Raw genomic sequence first — 17,360 nt, forward strand, 5'->3', positions numbered from 1 at the left:
AAGTGACCCACACCCACAGTGCTGCAAAGGATGGCAAAAACCTTTAAAGTCACTGCCAATATAACCTGCGGGAAAATCCCTTCCCAACATTTGGTGATCAGTTAAACCCTGAGCATGTGAACAAGAATTAACCAGCCAAGCACCTGAGAGAAAAATGCTTGGTGTCACCTCAGAGCCCTGCACCATCTGTATTCAATGGTCCATCTTCAGCTATGGCCCACCTTGATGCTTCCGAGAAAGGAAGTTTAAAAAAAAAAATATATCTATCTATCCCTCAAACCCAGAAGTAAGAAGGCAAAAAAAAAAAATCCCCTTCCTATGAAGCTTTTAGAAATAAGACAAAGTGGAAGCCAGGGCTGCTAAGGGCCCTTACCATCCCAAACAATCTCACCTCACTCCTCTAAATCTTCTAATTTCCAGACTGAATTTGTTCAAGACCAGTTTATATCCATTTGTCCTTGTGCCAGCATTGTCCTTTATCTTAAATAGCTCTTCACCTTCTGTGATATTTACCCCCTAGTGTACATAGAGAGCATAAGAATGGCCGTACAGGGTCAGATCAAAGGTCCATCTAGCCCAGTATCCTGTCTTCCAATAGGGCCAATGCCAGGTGCTTCAGAGGGAATCCATTCCCAGCTTCTGGCAAACAGAGGCTAGGGTCACCATCCCTGCCCATCCTGGCTAATACCATTGGTGGACCTATCCTCCCTGAACTTAAACTAAATTTTTTTTTAACCCTGTTGTAGTCTTGGCCTTCACAACATCCTGTGGCAAAAAGTTTCACAGGTTGACTCTGCGATGTGTGAAGAAATACTTCCTTTTGTTTGAAACCTGCTGCCTATTAATTTCATTTGTTCTTGTGTTATGAGAAGGAGAAAACACTTCCTTATTTCTCCACACCAGTAATGGTTTTATAAACCTCTGTCATGTCCCGCCTTAGTCGCCTGTCTTCTAAGATGAAAAGTCTGAGTTTTATTAATCTCTCCTCATATGGAAGCTATTCCATACCCCTAGTCATTTGTTGCCCCTTTCTGTACCCTTTCCAATTCCAAGATACATCTTTTGAGATTGACAGGGAGGACACACCAGATTTGCACACAGTATTCAAGATGTGAGTATACCAGGGATTTATATAGCAGCATTATGATATTTTCTGTCTTATTATCTATCCCTTTCCTAATGATTCCCAACATTGTTAGTTTTTTTTGACTGCTGCTGTACATTGAATGGATGTTTTCAGAGAACTATCCACAATGACTCCAAGATCTTTCTTGAGTGGTAACAGCTAATTTAGACCCCATCATTTTGTATGTCTAGTTGGGATTATGTTTTCCATTCTGCATTACTTTGCATTTATGCACATTGAATTTCATCTGCTATTTTGTTGTCCAGTCACCAAGTTTTGGGAGATCTCTTTGTACCTCTTTGCAGTCTGCTTTGGGTGCAACTATCTTGTGTATGTATCCTTTGCAAGTTTTGTCACCGCACTGTTTACCCCTTTCCATATCATAACCCTTCTCAGCCTTCTTTTTGCTAGGCCAAACAAGCCAAGCTATTCCAGTTGCCCCTCTTAAAATAGGCTCTCCATCTCCCCCCAATTACCCTAGTAGCTCTTCTCTGCACCTGGTCCAATTTAAATTCATCTTTCTTGAACATGGATGACCAGAACTGTACATAGTATTCCAGATGAGGTCTTACCAGTTGTGATGGGTTCTTCCCCACACACCCCAGGGTGCCACCTGGAACTGAGGTACAGCTGAGCCCTCAGTCTCACCAATCTGGGATCCCTCTTGCACTGTGATGTGATAAGCTGCATAGCCCTCCACACTTGCCCTCACACCAACAGACAGGAACCACACCCAACTGTGTTCATGAATGCTCTGGCCAGCCACTCATGCACCCACAATAGAGAGGGTGCAGCCAAAATACTCCCAGCTCAAGACCTCAGAGCTGCACCATCCTAGCCTAGTCAAAACCTGTCCAGTATGAATTTGTTGCCCAGACCGCCACTTCTACAAAGGAAAGTGGCATGCACCAACTCTTAATCATGAGATTTATCCCCTTTGCACTTCAGAGTGTTTTAGGTAAAGTATAAAATAGCTTTTAAGTGGTAGCAAACAGATCAAAGTAGATTACTGTACAAAATAAAACAAAACCACAATCTAAGCCTATTGTACTCTTTAATATTTGAGAGAAGCATACAAGGCAGGCTTCCTTCTTTCCTGCTTGGGACCAGCACTTCCCCCTCAGTTCAGTCTTTCCTCCAGTACTTGCAGGTGTGGGGTTGTAGAGAGAGTGAAGTCCAATCATGATGTCATTCCCCCCCTCTATCACTGGAAATGCTTCTCCTGCATCCTAGGATTGCAGTTGCCTTTTTCACAGATGTATTTCATTGGTGGCTCAGTCATCCTGTGCTCAATCCATACAGCCAGCATGAAATAAAATAAAAAAAGCAAAGAAAATACAATAAAAATTAGAAGGTTATAGGATAAATTAAAATATTAAAAACAAGGAACTTACCTCCTTGAATGCTGCTACTCAAAAGTGGTCCAGCAGTGTGTGAAGAGGGAACGGATGACTTACAGCTATGGCATCTGAAAATGAGAGGCTTTAATTACTACCACCTATGCCAGAAGTGGACAAACTACTGCCTGCAGGACCCTCCTGCCCAGCCGGCAAGCCCCTTCCCCACTGTTCTCCCTCCCCCGCAGCCTCAGCTCACGCCAGCCACCAGGGCTCCAGGCAGTGTGGTAAGAGGGCAGGGGAGTTCAGGGTGGTGGTCAGGGGGTGGACATGGCTTGGGGTGGTCAGAGGGCAGGGAACAGGAGTGGCTGAATGGGGGCACAGGTCCCAGGGGGCAGTCAGGGGCAGGGGGTGGTGGATGGGGAAGGTGTCCCAGGGGGGCTGTCAGGGGACAGGAAGCAGGGGGTTTGGATGCAGTAGGAGTCCTGGGGGACTGTCAGGGGGTGAGAAGCAGGGGCAGGGGGTTGAATAGGGGTTAGGAGCCAGGCCATGCCTGGCTGTTTGGGGAGGCACAGCCTCCCCTAACTGGCCTGCCATTCAAATTTTGGAAACCCGATGTAGCCCTCATGCCAGGAAAAAAAAAGTTTGTGCCACCCCCACCCCGAGCTTTGGAATGAACCAAAAATGTGAACAGGTGAAAATAGATATATTGTGAATCCCAGATCCTATGCACCTGCTCCAGGATGCCAGGCATTATGGAATATATTCCTCAATCTAGATGAATGACAATGCTTGTAGGAAATGCTCTCTGTGGATGCAGTGCTCTGTGCTCCAACAGGTTGCCTAGTTGCAGCAGCAGCACAGTCACATTCATATAAGAGGAGTATGTACAATTCTCTAGTGAAGGTAGCCCCAAGGAAACACAAAAAACTAAGGGCTCACCTACTCTGACAAAAATACCTGGTTGGGGGAGTCATGTTATTTGGTTTTGTCCCATTTATCTGGGACTCATTTTATATGGATAGTACAATGCTATATTGTGCTATGGTCTTGATTGTTGGTCTGTGTTTCAGAAGGCTGGGTCTATACTAGAAAAGTTAGCTGTTGCTGATAACAGGCCTTCAAGCTGGCCCTAACTAGTTTCCTGAAGGTGCAAAACACAGCTTGTCCTGATCCATGCTTGCAATTAAACCATATGCAAGTGAACAGGTGCTGACCCTGTTGCTGAAACTTGTTGACATCATGCAAGAGGTAATTTTCCTAGTTAGGTGAGACTAAAAGGTGTGTCTGTTTCATGAAAGCCGGGCACATGTTTCAGGAAGGAGAAAACTGCTCTTTTTTTGGTCCAACAAGTGATCTTTCTAGGATTTAACATATGAATTAGTAGCTGAGAAATATGCTTGTTGATAGGAAATTTCCAAGATCTGTCCCTCACCTGCAGAACAAACTTAATTTAAATAGTAAAATTATGTAATTTGCCAAATGTTAATACTCACAGATGTATATATTTAAACATACTGGAGTAAATTTAGCCCTGGTGTAAGTGGGTCAAACTTCAGTGGAGTTTGGAAGTAATACACATGTTCATGCAGGTGACCCAACTTTATGCCCCAAGCTTATTGTCTTGGGAGGCCAGAACCAGGCCCATGGCAGAGAGAACAGATTGCAGATTTCTCAAGCAATCTTATCTGGCTGTCATGTGGATCAGCATTTAGCATTCTGTATGGAGGAACATTTAGCATTCCTCAACCTCCAAGTGTGTGTGTGGGCAGTGAATACAAGTGGAGAAAATTGGGAGAATTTAATTAAACCCTCCTCCTCTTCAGAAATAAACCACTTTGAAATAAAGTGTTGCTCAGAATACTCTCTGTGACATCTGAGGTCACCTTTTTCAATGGGACTTATGACTGCTATTATAGGTCAAAGTTTTGTTCAGTGACTTGGAGGCATTTTTAAATGACATTTTGGGCAAGCTTGGCAAAATTCCATGAATTACCAAAACAAAAATCCATGGAAGATTTTGTCTAGAGTTGTCTTTCCATGGGTTCCCTGAGAAAAAGTGTGTACCATATACTATTACTGCCTCTGAATTTCCCTGGTACAAGAACCTGGAGCCAGATTTCTCTTAGGCCTGGTCTACACTGGGGGTGGGGTGTGGGGGAATCTACCTAAGATACTCCACCATGGCTGAAATTGTGTATAGGAGTTGATGGCAGAGTGATTGTGATAAAGTGATCCGATAGATTGATCACTACCTGCTGATCCCAAAGTCTATATAGATTCTCACATTCAGTAGAGAAAATGATCTTCTGTGGAGAATACCAGTTGCATCCATTGTCAGGAGAAATACAAGTTTTATAATCTATAGTACTAAAGTTTTTCAACTCCCACCTTTTCATTTTAAAATATCCTGTCTATAGATATTCTTCCTGAGAATTCACTTCTTGGCTTCTCTCCACTGTCTGAGTCAAGTATTTCATTTTCCTGCTAAATGGAACAGTGTTATTTGCAACCCAGAACATGTCTATGTTGCTTGGTTGATACTACCAAGTGGTAGTAACTGGGTCTTAATTCTGAGAGGTCATGTATTACAGTATGATCAGTAGTAAGGACAAGTTTTGAACCATCTTTGCCAATTTAGGGGACTGTTCTACCTCTAAAGAAGCACTTTGATGATTGAGTAGGCCTTGTTTTTCCTCATGCACAGAAGGGCTTCCTGTAGCCTACATGTAGGATCACCAGTTCTGGGCTCAAAGTCTCACTCTTGAAGTTAGCATTCCAGGCTGGTAGCTTGTCTTTTTAGCTGAAGCTCAGTCAAAGCCAGAGCATTCAACCAATAAAAAGTTAATTGGGAGTCTTAGTTTTCTCATTTTTATAGCAATTTCTAGTTCTATGGCCTATATTTTTTATTGGTATTTAAAAAAAAGAAAACAGAATTGTTGATAATGAAGTATTTTTTACATTAGCAGTATATCAGAATATGATAGTCAGAAATAAAGTATTGGTTATGGTAAAAAGGTACACATACTGTTCTAGACAATCCATTTTTAACCGATTTGTCCCATTTGTTTAGTCTTTCATCCAATAGTTTAGTTGTTAACTTTTACAGATATTAGGAAAGTTGACTGACTATTTTTAGTTTGTGTCAACCTCATTTCCACAGTTGGAAGTTGTTCCTGATAGGTGTCACTACAGTCATAAGGATTCCAAACAACTATTTCTTTGATTAATTTCCAAGTATTGGAATACTTCCCTAACACAAATTGTGACCTCTATGAGGCAGACGTGGTCTTTGTATATACAGAGTCTAGTATAATGAGATCCAGACTCCAAATTTGGATTCTTAAGTGCTACTGCAATAGAAACAAAACAATGATATAGGAATCTTGCACCAAGGACTAGAGGACAATTTTTATGAGGTTAGGCTTTATTAAAATATTTATATTGTAGTACCCTCAACCAGGTTAAGGTCCCACTTTGCTCAGCACTGAGCAGACATAGTAAATGAAAGTCCCTGCCCCAAACAGCTTACTATTTAAATGACAAGATTTTACAGGTGGGTGAAACAAATAAGCAGGCAGCAGGGACAGACAGCTAATCTGTGCTTAAAATATCCTGTCAATAACAGCAGTCAACTCACCCTGTGCCTAGCTATTAGGAAATCGGACAAGGAAATGAAGTAACAAGTCTCTCCAGAAGCATGGAAGACTAACACTAATTACTATATGCAGGACAAGTTCCCCCTTACAGAAAGGATACTGAAGGAAGTGTGTTGGATATTTCCACACGCCAGTTTTAAAAAAATGAAACCAATCCAAAACTCAGAACAAAATACAGGAGGGAATGCTATAGTAAGGGGAACCATCTCTCGGGAATATATCCAAACTGAAAGGTATTTGCTACAGTGTTAGAAATCTGGACTATATTATATATATAAAAATATACACACACACACTTACCCTCTCACTAACCTTCTACATTCGCTTATCTTTTCATTTCTTCTACATGAAGTCCATTCTCAGTGTCTTCCATGGAACTTTATTCACTAAAATGTAATCCTCAATTACTCATACAATTTGTTTGCTACTATCCTTGCTTGGGTGCAGTTTGAAAGTCTCAGCCTTGTAGGACTCAAATGATCTTACATGGGTCTCCAAAAGGGAAAGTAAACCAGAAACACCATCATCCCAACAGGTCTACATAACATCTTGTCTTTTATACAAGATTTAATAGTGTATTCAGTAGTGGTATAGCTGTATTGGTCCCAGTATATTAGAGAGACAATGTGGAGGAGGCAATATCTTTTATTGGACCAAATTCTGTTGGTGAGAGAGAAGCTTGAGTTTACACAGAGCTCCTCTTACTAAGAGAAGTTGGTCCAATAAAAAAAAAATATTGCCTCACCCACCTGATCGGTTTAATTTTGTACTTTGAGTGTTCAGAGTTTATTAAACAATATTTTTGGCATTTCCCTTCTGTCTCTTGTAGGTTCACTGAGAGACATTTAAAGCTCTCCATCCCACTATGTTAGCATAATTTTGCATTAATTTCACAGTTTTTAATAGGAGTGTGTTTGGGTTCCTCTGAATCTTTGAATTGTAGGGTTAGAAAGAACCCTTGCGGTCATCTAGTCTAACCCTCTGCCAAGATGCAGGATTTGTTGTGTTTAAATCATCCAAGACAGATGGCTATCCAGTCTCCTTTTGAAAACCTCCAGTGGGGAAAAACAAAACCAAAAAACAAACAAACCACTTTCACAACTTCTGGAGGCAGTCTGTTCCCATTCTCCTACTTTCTTAAGCTGGGTCTACCCTACCCGCCTGAATCGGCAGGTAGAAATTGACCTCTCGGGGATCGATTTATTGCATTCCATTGGGACGTGACAATCGATCACCGAATTGACGCTCTTACTTTTCCACCAGCGGAGGTGGGAGTAAGCGCCGTCGACAGGAAGCCACAGAGGTCAATTCTGCCACTGTCCCTACAGTGGGGTAAGTCGGCTGCGATACGTTGAATTCAGCTATGCTATTCACGTAGCTGAATTTGCGTATCTTAAGTCGTGCCCCCTCCCCCCCCCACCCCGTAGTGTAGATGTAGATGTAGCCTAAGATTAAATAGCAGGAAAAACTTCCTAAATCTAAACCTGCTAGGCTGTACCCATTGCCTCTTGTGATGTCATCTGTGGCAAAAGAGAACAACTTTTCCTCCATCTTTTTTTATGGCAGCCTTTCAAGTATCTGTAGATCCCCCATTATATCCCCCTTAATCTCCTCTTTTCTGAGCTAAACATACTCCGTTCCTTTAGCCTTTGCTCATATGGCTTGCATTCCATCCATTTGCATCCTTGTATCTTCCACATTACCTCCACTGTTTTATCTATTTTTATGCTCTTCCCACCTTAAATTTTTTGCTATAGCGACAGCCCCCAGCTGTGAATGGCTGCATGGGGGAAACTATTAGCTTGTTCAAGTTTGTATGAGGTGTAAAGGAAGGGTGTCAAAACCAATGTTTGGAAGCTAGGAACTTCACTCTAGAATTGAGCAGAGGGATGGATGCCTGGATAGGCTGAGCACACTATTTCTGTAGCCCTCTTAGCCACTGTCACTCAAGGAGCAAAGGCTCATGCTCAAGTGATAACTGAGTCTCTTCTTGCTAATGCAAAGCCATTATGTCTTGCTAAGATATTAGAGTCATTAATTCAAACAAATCCAAATATCTAACATGAATTAAAACCAAGTATACTTTAAATCTTTCATGCTATTTATTAGGGAATAGATTCCCTTCTGGTCTTCACTTACAATAGCTTCTGGAATGCTACTGTATATATAATTTAAAAAAAATCTATGTAGATGAAGGGATTTTCTCTTGTCACTTTATAGTACTGTCTTTCAGTATAGATCTGTTTTGCCTTAGACATGTCTAAATGATAGCCTCAGATACATTTTTCTTTGCAACTTTAAGTAAAATGTGAAGTTTGACACATTACAGGAATTACTGTGATGAAAAGAGCAGAGATCAATTGCACTACATGTATTCTGAGAAACTTGGGAAAAGGCACCATCTAGTGCTCTGTAGTATTGAAAAACTCTTCTTATGGCTATAGTTACTTTCCTCCCAGTTCTGCCAAAGCTACATTGAAGTGGTGAAGAAATAATCTGTAAGTGATGGTGCAGATGGGTAAATACCTTATGTTTAAGAACATTTATGCATACCAATTAATTTTTATTAAAAACATTTTAAATCAAATTTACTGCACAGCTGGGGTTGGCTTGGGTTATGGAGGATTGCAAGTATTGGTTACATTCAAGGTTCATACATATCACATAACAAGCATAGATCCAAATTGGGGTGTGGGAGTTTTTAAAGCATCAGTGGATATATGCGCTCAGGTACTCCACCCATGGAATGTATTAAGACTCTAAGTAGGTATTGGTGTAGAGAATAAGTACGTGGGTGGGGTGCGTTCCTTGGTTCCTCAGGGAAGGAAGTGGGTTATTTCCCTGCTCAGTGTTCTCGTTTACTCGACCTGGTACTGGCAGTGTCCTGTGATGTGTTCCGTGTAGATGTCTCTGGGTAGTACTCACCTGACCTAATGTTAGGCAGTTGAGTTGAGAATTCTGATACTGTTGCTAAAGTGATATTTTAAGTATTTTATCGTATAATACCACCAGGAGGCCAAATTCACTGCTTGGATAAGCAAGTGTGACTCCTGTCATTGAAGTATATTTATACCAATTGTGAATTTGATGAAGAATGAAAAAACACAAAGATATGACTTTCTAGTCAAGGACATGGATCCTGAATTGATTCTCAATAAATAAGAATATTTTAAAAATATTCTAGATCATATGTAATGAAAAGCCAATATATTCTTATTTTGAGGTGATCCATACCATCTGCCTGACTTCCACTAGTGGGACAATCTGGAATATATTCCCCCACCTTGATGCACATGAAAATGGAGAAAATATGCTTCCTCTTTCTCACCCCCCTAGGTTTGAATGAGATGCCAAATATATTTAGTTAACTTACTTCTTTATAGCTGACCAGTATTCCTGGTACAAATAAATGGACCTGTGTAGGATGTATGCAGAAAGGGGTTACTTTTGGACACACATTACAGAAAGCTTTAAAATGGTAACAAACAGTTGTCAATGCAAAACTAGTGCCAAATTAATTTTTAAATCAAAAAGGCAACATTTTTTAAAAGTTAAGAAATGTATGCAGGTTCTTATGTGACTGAGACACTGTAGTATGCGAGTGCCTTCCAGAAATGCACAAAGGACTAAGTGATGTAACTGGCTACTTGCACCTATGAGGTGTCCCAAAAACAAATAGCAGAACACATACAATACAAACAAAAGCACTTAATCAGTATTTATATAGCCCTCCATCAACCAAGCAACACTTAGCTCTATCTATGGTCTTTCACCTCCCATTTCAGAAGCACACTGGTCTTATGCTTTAGTAGTCCATAACACTGTCCTCCAACTCCCTCAGCTCTCCTCCCCAAAATTCATATAAGGGCCCGTCATCTCCCTACTGGCCCACAGATAATTACTATTTGATAAATCAAAGGTGAACATTCAAAAGGAATGTTCAGTGTACATTCTCACTACAGCAATGGGAGGGGTTCTCCTTTCACTGTAGTCAATCCATCTCCCCAAGAGGCGGTAGCAAGGTCAACAGAAGACTTCCCCCGCCCCATCAATCTAACACTGTCTACACTTCCCTGCTCACTCAGGACCCTTTTGACTCCCTGCATTCTCTTTCTTCCAGCCCTTTGTCAGCTGGGCCCACTCAGTAGTTAAACCTGGAATCGCCTAATTCTCAGGTGGGGCCCATTCTATAATCAGGGCTGGCTTAGTCAGTGGCTCTCTATCATCATCATCTCAGAGCTCTGGATGATCTGAGTGTTGATCTCTAGCTATAGAAAAGCAATACAGCTTGTGTGCCTGGGAGATCATTCACATGGAAATACCCAGATGTTTTGTACTGATAAACTCACAAGACAACTTAGTAACTAAGGTACAGTACAAAACTTTTCCCTGGAGTAAGTCAACCAACATTAGTGCAATTTATACAGCTGAACAGAGATAGCAAATATTTTATAATTCTGTTTATATAGGGCCTGATCCTTCCTTCCACAGGTTCAATGGCCAAATAGCAACTGATTTCCATGGCAGCCACTTTAGACTCTTCCTGTCCTGGAAATGGATTTTCAGTGACATGGATTTATTTTTCCTGTGTTTCTACTATTATTTATTTTCACAGATCTTCATAATCTCCCACATCAGTACTGTTGTGCAGTAGGTAATTGGCAGACCAAGCAACAAAGTACACATGTTGAATACTTCAGCACCTCACCAGCCCTTTGGTTATCAGATAATGATACTTCCCTCCCTACACCACAAAGTACTCGGACTTTGACACATGTAGTGTTTCTAGGATTATCATTGCTACTAATTAGTCCTCATGAGAGCTATTCCTAGTATTCCAAGGTTTGAGAAGCTTCCTAGAGACTTTAAAAAAAGTGAACATACTAAGACTTGCAAGCTTACATGCAGAAAACATCTGATTTATTGCGATCTATTCAATTAAAATTATATTTTTACCCTTTGTGTTTCAAACATTTCATTTCAGTTCTGGATGCTGAAACTACTGAGGATAAGACAGAAGGATACAGTGGAATCCCTCCTCTCTGCAGATTCTTCCCACAGTGACTTCTAACACATGAATGTATTGCATAACACATCAAGCATTATGCAATACATCCACTCTTCTGAAATACCATGTGAGTTAATTAAGCCCCAATGGAGAAGAAATGGGGGGGGGGGGGAGAACCCAATGAATGGAGACAATATGATCTCAAGGACCAGAGGGGACTATTCTGATTGTATGTATTTCTCAGAACATTTCATGACTTGCATCTTGATCAGTGATACTCAGACTTCAGCTCTTGAGCCACAAGTGGCTTTTTGATGTGTCTTTGCAGTGTAGGATATAAAAACACTGGGTGATTTAATTATTAACCAGTCTAAGTTATTAACCAATCAGTATGCTTTTACTAGGTCATTAACCAATTAAGTTGTCAACTTGCTCCAATATACATTATATAAAAAATGTCTAAATATTTCCCCTCTCATACTGTTTAAATAGGAATACTAAATGAATCAATGCATTCACACAACTGTAGCTCTTTTGGGTAATGTTGATCACTAATTTGGCTGCTGAACTCCCAAGGAGTGACTATCACTGATCTAGATATTGAAGTTCTGCAACATGCAAACTGTATTCCCTTAACTGGAGGGAAAGTCTTTGCTGTGGTAACTGACAGGTTAACATGCACTACAGTGACAGGTAGAAGGTCTAGCGCAAGCTGATTATTACTTCTCACATTATTATGGGTATCGTACAATCATTCAGTAAAAGAATGCCCAAGAGGATTTCACCATCTTTAGCAAAATCCTCATGCCAACTGCCTGTGATGGGAGTTCCCTAGTCAGGTGACAGTATGGACTTTATCTGCAAATTCAGAGACTGGAGGCATGTTTGAGAGCACAGAATTAACCAACCCAGAAAATGAGGAGCACCAGTTCACTAGAGTGAAAGAGTACTTCCAGGGGATAAATGCATACCTGAAAAAAAAAACCACACAATACAGCTGGTGTGTTTGTGAGATCAGTCACATGGAAATGCCTAGATGTTTTCTACTTATTGACAGACTCCATAGAAGGCTTGTTCAATACAAAAAAAAAAAACCACCACCACACACACACTTTTCCCCAGAGTAGTTGAATTAGCATTACTGAAGGAGATTTCAGGTGGCCCCAACAGGGTCTCAAGCCCATGGAGTCCCTGAAGGAGAATGCCAGCGGCAATCCAGGACCTACAGCTCACCAGGATAGAAGTGAAGAGATACCAATTATTTCATAATAGCTATGCAGTTAACTTCAGCCTCAGTGCTGGCAAGAGAATCCAAGTAGAATTAAGAAGAAGTTTTCAAATATGCGAAAAACTCATAAGGAAATTTAGATATAAAAATACCAGCTTTTTGGAAGTACTAACTGACATCAATGAATCTTTTATATGGCATAAAAACTATGAGATGAAGTGGCATTTTAACAGCTGTTGCTACTATTTATTCTCCTTGTGCGCTGTGACAATATTGTCAGGTTATTTTACTGGATTTGTAACAGTATATTTATGTCAGTCTACTATTTATTCTTGTTTATGTCATCATTATTGATATTTATTGCTTATAAATAAAATAAGTCATACAAAAGGGTAACCTCCAACCGTAGTTATTTGTATTAAATACCTATACAAGCAAAAAAACCCACCCCCAACCCCATCTCTGTAATTGTTCATCCTTAAAACTCCAATTCCAGAAAGTACTTAAGCATACGAGACCCAACTCACTGAAGTTCATGCTTCAAGCTGGGAACACACTTAAATACACTGATGAATCTCACCTTCACAGGGCTTCCATATGAAAATACTGTGTAATAATTAGTCTTTCCACTGTAAGAGACCACATGCATCTCTATCCCTCTTCCCCCCCCCCCACCTCTTTACTAGAAGATTTTTGCCCAGTAGTTGTGGATGTTTGGTGTACAAGATGGTGATGTTAGAAGAGGCTAGTTTGGTGTTCTCTCCCCATCAATCAAGTGTGCATGCCCCACCAAAAAAAACAAAACCACCAATTAAACTCATTGTAACCAGCTTGTCTATAACCCCCACAAAAAATCAGGTTAGCCTGCATTCACACACCCCAACCTAAAATCAGTCATGATTCCATGTATCCAGCTCTTCTCCACAATATATTTATAAGCAATCATCCCCCACTTAAGTGTGTGCACACATGCATTCCCAGCAGATTTGTATGTCCTCTTCCCTGCAGCTGACTCCTTTGTATGTGCCCAGCCTAGACTAAATTCATTCTTGCAGGGTAAAATGTGCCAGACAACATATCTCCTGATAGATGGTTCAAGTGCACCCTCCCCCCACTTCCCTCAATCAGGTTTGTGTGTGCCTAGCTACTCCTATCCCCTCCCCCACAACCGAGACTGCATGCATCCATGCAGTAATCAGGCTTGTGTTTACCCCCAACCACCATCACTCACATTTTCATACACTCCCACACTTCCCCCAGATTAGATTTGCATACACTCTCCTGCACCAACCTTGCTTGCTTGCCCTTCTCCTCTCAAACAAATGAGATTTACATAATCACAGCCATCTCCCCTCCCCATCAATCAGTTTGGCATGCAACTGTTTCATATACCGGGTATTAACCAGGGGTGGCTCCAGATACCAGCATGCCAAGCCCATGCCTGGGGCGGCAAGCCGTGGGGGGGCAGCCTGACGGTTGCTGTGAGGGCAGTGTCACATTATTGATTTGAACTGGGACCATATAGAACATGGTTGCAACCAAAGTCCTGTAGTGGCATCAAATCTTGTATAAAGGGGGTCAAATGAGGTGTCTAAGACAAGGTTATGGTCAGCTGGTTATGATTATGCTGTCTATGTGCGTATCAATTTTGTAGTTGAAGTTATGAATATTGGCTCTATACTGTCTGTATTTCAAACGTATGCTATGCTTCTGGGAGACATCCCAGACAAGTTGGCCATCAAGCAGGCTAGGCAGACCTAAGGATCGTCAGCTATACAACTGACCCATTGAGAGAAGGCAAATACGCCTTGTAACTCAGCAAAGTATGCAGGGACTGGCCCATGTGACTCCAGATTCCATTTTGCTGTAATTTTCCACAGTAAGGACAAAGAGGTGTTCTTACATCTGGAAAAGACTATAAAAGGCTGATGTCTTATCTCCATTTTGTCTTCAGCCCTGCTCCTTACCTCTGAAGGGACTTTGCTACAAACAGAAGCCCTGAACAAAGGACTGAGGGCCCATCCCAGTTGGGGGATGTACTCTAGAGACCTGATTTTAAACCTGCAGTTTATTTCATCACTGCTACAAGCCTGAACCAAGAACTTTGCTAGTACTGTACATAATTGATTCCATTTAACCAATTCTAGCTTTCATCCATAACTTTTTCCTTTTATTCCTTATTCTAAAGGATTGGCAACAGCATGATTTGTGGGCAAGATCTGATTTGTATATTAACCTGGGTCTGGGGCTTGGTCCTTTTGGGATCAAGAGAACCTTTCTTTTACTGAGATATTGGTTTTCATGACCATTTGTCCACATAACAAGTGGCACTGGTGGTGATACTGGGAAACTGGAGTGTCTAAGGGAATTGCTTGTGTGACTGGTAGTTAGCCAGTAGGTTGAGACCACAGTCCTCTTTGGCTGGCTGGTTTGGTTTGCCTTAGAGGTGGAAAAACCCCAGCCTTGGGCTGTAACTGCCCTGCTTTAAAACAGTTTCTCCTGAACTGGCACTCTCAGTTAGGTCCCACCAGAACAGCATTATTACAGGCAGCAGTCAGGCAGCCTTCCGTGCATACCTGCAGGAGGTCCACCAGTCCCACAGCTTTGGCAGACCTCCTGCAGGCACACTGCCAAATCCACATTACCAGCAGACCTGCCACAGGCACACCATGCTGGGGAAGGGTGGGGGGGGGGAAGGAGGGCAACAAAATATATAGAGCCACCCCTGACCACCTCACTATACCCCTGCAACACCACCCCTTACCAGGAATTAGAGACCAGATCCTTAGGTGGGACAGTGCAATCCAACAATCTGGAGGAGCCCAGGCCCTTGAGCAGGGTAGAGCAAACAAACAGTCTAAGATTTACCACCCTGACTCCAGCAGACAAACTCAGGCTTCTGAGCTTAAGGACTACTATCCCAAGGCAGGGTTGGTAGCAGGGCATGGGGGACCCAAGCCCATCCTGCTCCACCAGGTCCCAGCCCAGGACCCCAACTATGCCAGGGTTCCACCACTGGCTCAGCAGGGAGCCAACCAAAACACACTGACCAGCATTCAGGTAGTCACAGAACTGAACTATAGCCAGCTGTCCCTGGACTACTTCCTACTCTCCTACTATAAGGTACCTGCAGTTCAGGATCAGCCTCTAGCTTCTCAAGATATACAGCAAGCAGCAATCCCAGCAACTCTTCCCCTGGGTCAGTCTCATCCTCAGACAGGGCACAGTGCAGCTTCAGGCTCAAGAGCACTCTGAAGACATCTGTTCTCTTCCCTGGCTCAAGGGGAATTACATTACAGGCTCCGCCTTTTATACTTAGCTTCCTGCAGGAGGGGTGAGCCAGCCTGGCTCCGCCCACCAGGGATCAGAGAGTGGTCCCTCCCTCTCCAGCTCAGTGGGATGCTACTCCATCTCAGTAGGGGGGAGGGGGAAAGCGGGGACGGACTGAACCCTTGTTGCATGGAGAGATCAATCACACAGGGCATTTAAAAGACTAGGTCCCAAAGGTGTGAAACAGACAGAGACCTGAGCCCATATTTAAGCGTGGCCCTTGAGCTACAGATATATAATGGATACCCAAATCATTTGTTTGGAGGCGAAGGACCTTGTTCACTATTTACAGGGAGGTCCTTCTACATGGCACTTCTAGGGAGCTTAAACCCACTGAAACAAGTGTTTAAGACCCGAGCCCTCATTAGAGGGGAGCAGGGGCATGCACGCAGTGTGTCTCCATCCTTTCTCCGGGGCTTTTTCTTCCCTTCTCTTTTCCTGCCATTTCTTTGGTGTTTCTGTGGTCTTGTCCGTTTTGTCTTTAGAGTTGCTAGAAAGAGCGCAAGAGAGAAAGACAGAAGTTTAGGTATGGACTGAGTGGATATCATGATTACAGGGTCAATTTAGATTAATCTGACAAGCCTCTCCGGCTCCTTGAACCCAAACTCCTAGTCTTCCATACCCGTCTGTGTACCCTGGGGGAGCAGACTGGCTGGGGGGGGGAGGGCGGGAATCTGCTGGGCTGGAGATCTGCTCCTGTCATCTGCTTTGGGGGTAGAGACCCCCCAACTCCCTGCAATACCTGCCCAGATGGATTAACCTATAAACTGTGGGGGCCTGAGACCACTGCACTCCTCTGTTGTTCCCCACCCACTCCTCTCTGCCCGCGGCTCTCTGTGCCCCACTTCTTCCACCCTTCAAGCTGGGACCCCCACCCACCCTGGGGAGCCCCTCCTCCAGCTTGGAGTCAGTTCTCCCCACATTGGTGTGCTCTGATCCAGTTCTCTGCCCTCCCTCACCCAAGGCTGGGAGCCAGCTCTCTCCACCTCCCAGGCTGAGACCCCCACTCCTCCCCGCCCTGTGCTCACTCCCCCAGTCCTCCGGCCCTCCCTTGGGACTGCGCCCCTGTCCCTGTGCTGGCCCCCAGCTACCTGTTATAGCTGCAGTGGGTCAGGACTCTTATCGTGGTGTCAGCACCATCCCTGATCAGCCAGGGGAAATCAGGATCTCTGCACATCCAGTTGGGATGCAGGCCCCACCCCCATTCGGGTCCCTCAGCACCATCATGTTCTGGGGGACACAGAGACGGGAGCCTGGATGCATGGGTCCCATTCCCTACAACCCCCACTCCCAGGGGCTGGGAGCTGCAGAGCCCCTAAAGGAGTCATCTGGGTCCCATTCCCTCCCCCCTTCTCCAGGCACTACAGAGCCCCTGTGGAGCTGTCCTGGATGTCTGGGTCACATTCCCTCCCCATGGGGCTGACAGCACTGTTGTCCCTCTCCCAGGAGAGCTGCCTTGGACACCTGGGTGGCTGGGTCTGTTTCCCTTGCTGTACCCCCACCCCCACCCCGGGCCTAGCAGCACTGTGGTTCTGCCGGTAGGGGCGTCCTCCCGGATGCCTGGATCCCATTCCATCCCTGTAGGGCCTGGGCCTGGGGGAACATGGGGAGGAGGGGGTCAGAGAGATCATAGGAAAGAGGGCGTGGGAAGGGTCACAAAGGGTGGAGGGGA

At 43.4% G+C, this 17,360-nt stretch overlaps 1 long non-coding RNA gene across 1 annotated transcript; it reads right to left on the reverse strand.

Annotated features, from left to right (window-relative positions):
- Nucleotides 1-2,164: 2,164 nt before the first annotated feature.
- On the reverse strand, nucleotides 2,165-15,614 carry LOC128838344 (uncharacterized). Its single transcript, XR_008445161.1, has 3 exons — nucleotides 15,486-15,614; nucleotides 2,521-2,594; nucleotides 2,165-2,409 (listed from the first exon to the last, which is right to left on the reverse strand). It is a non-coding gene; the product is annotated as an uncharacterized LOC128838344 (long non-coding RNA).
- Between the last annotated feature and the right edge of the window lie 1,746 nt (nucleotides 15,615-17,360).

The sequence above is a fragment of the Malaclemys terrapin genome, chromosome 5, assembly GCF_027887155.1.
Source record: "Malaclemys terrapin pileata isolate rMalTer1 chromosome 5, rMalTer1.hap1, whole genome shotgun sequence".
Classification (NCBI taxonomy): Eukaryota; Metazoa; Chordata; order Testudines; family Emydidae; genus Malaclemys; species Malaclemys terrapin.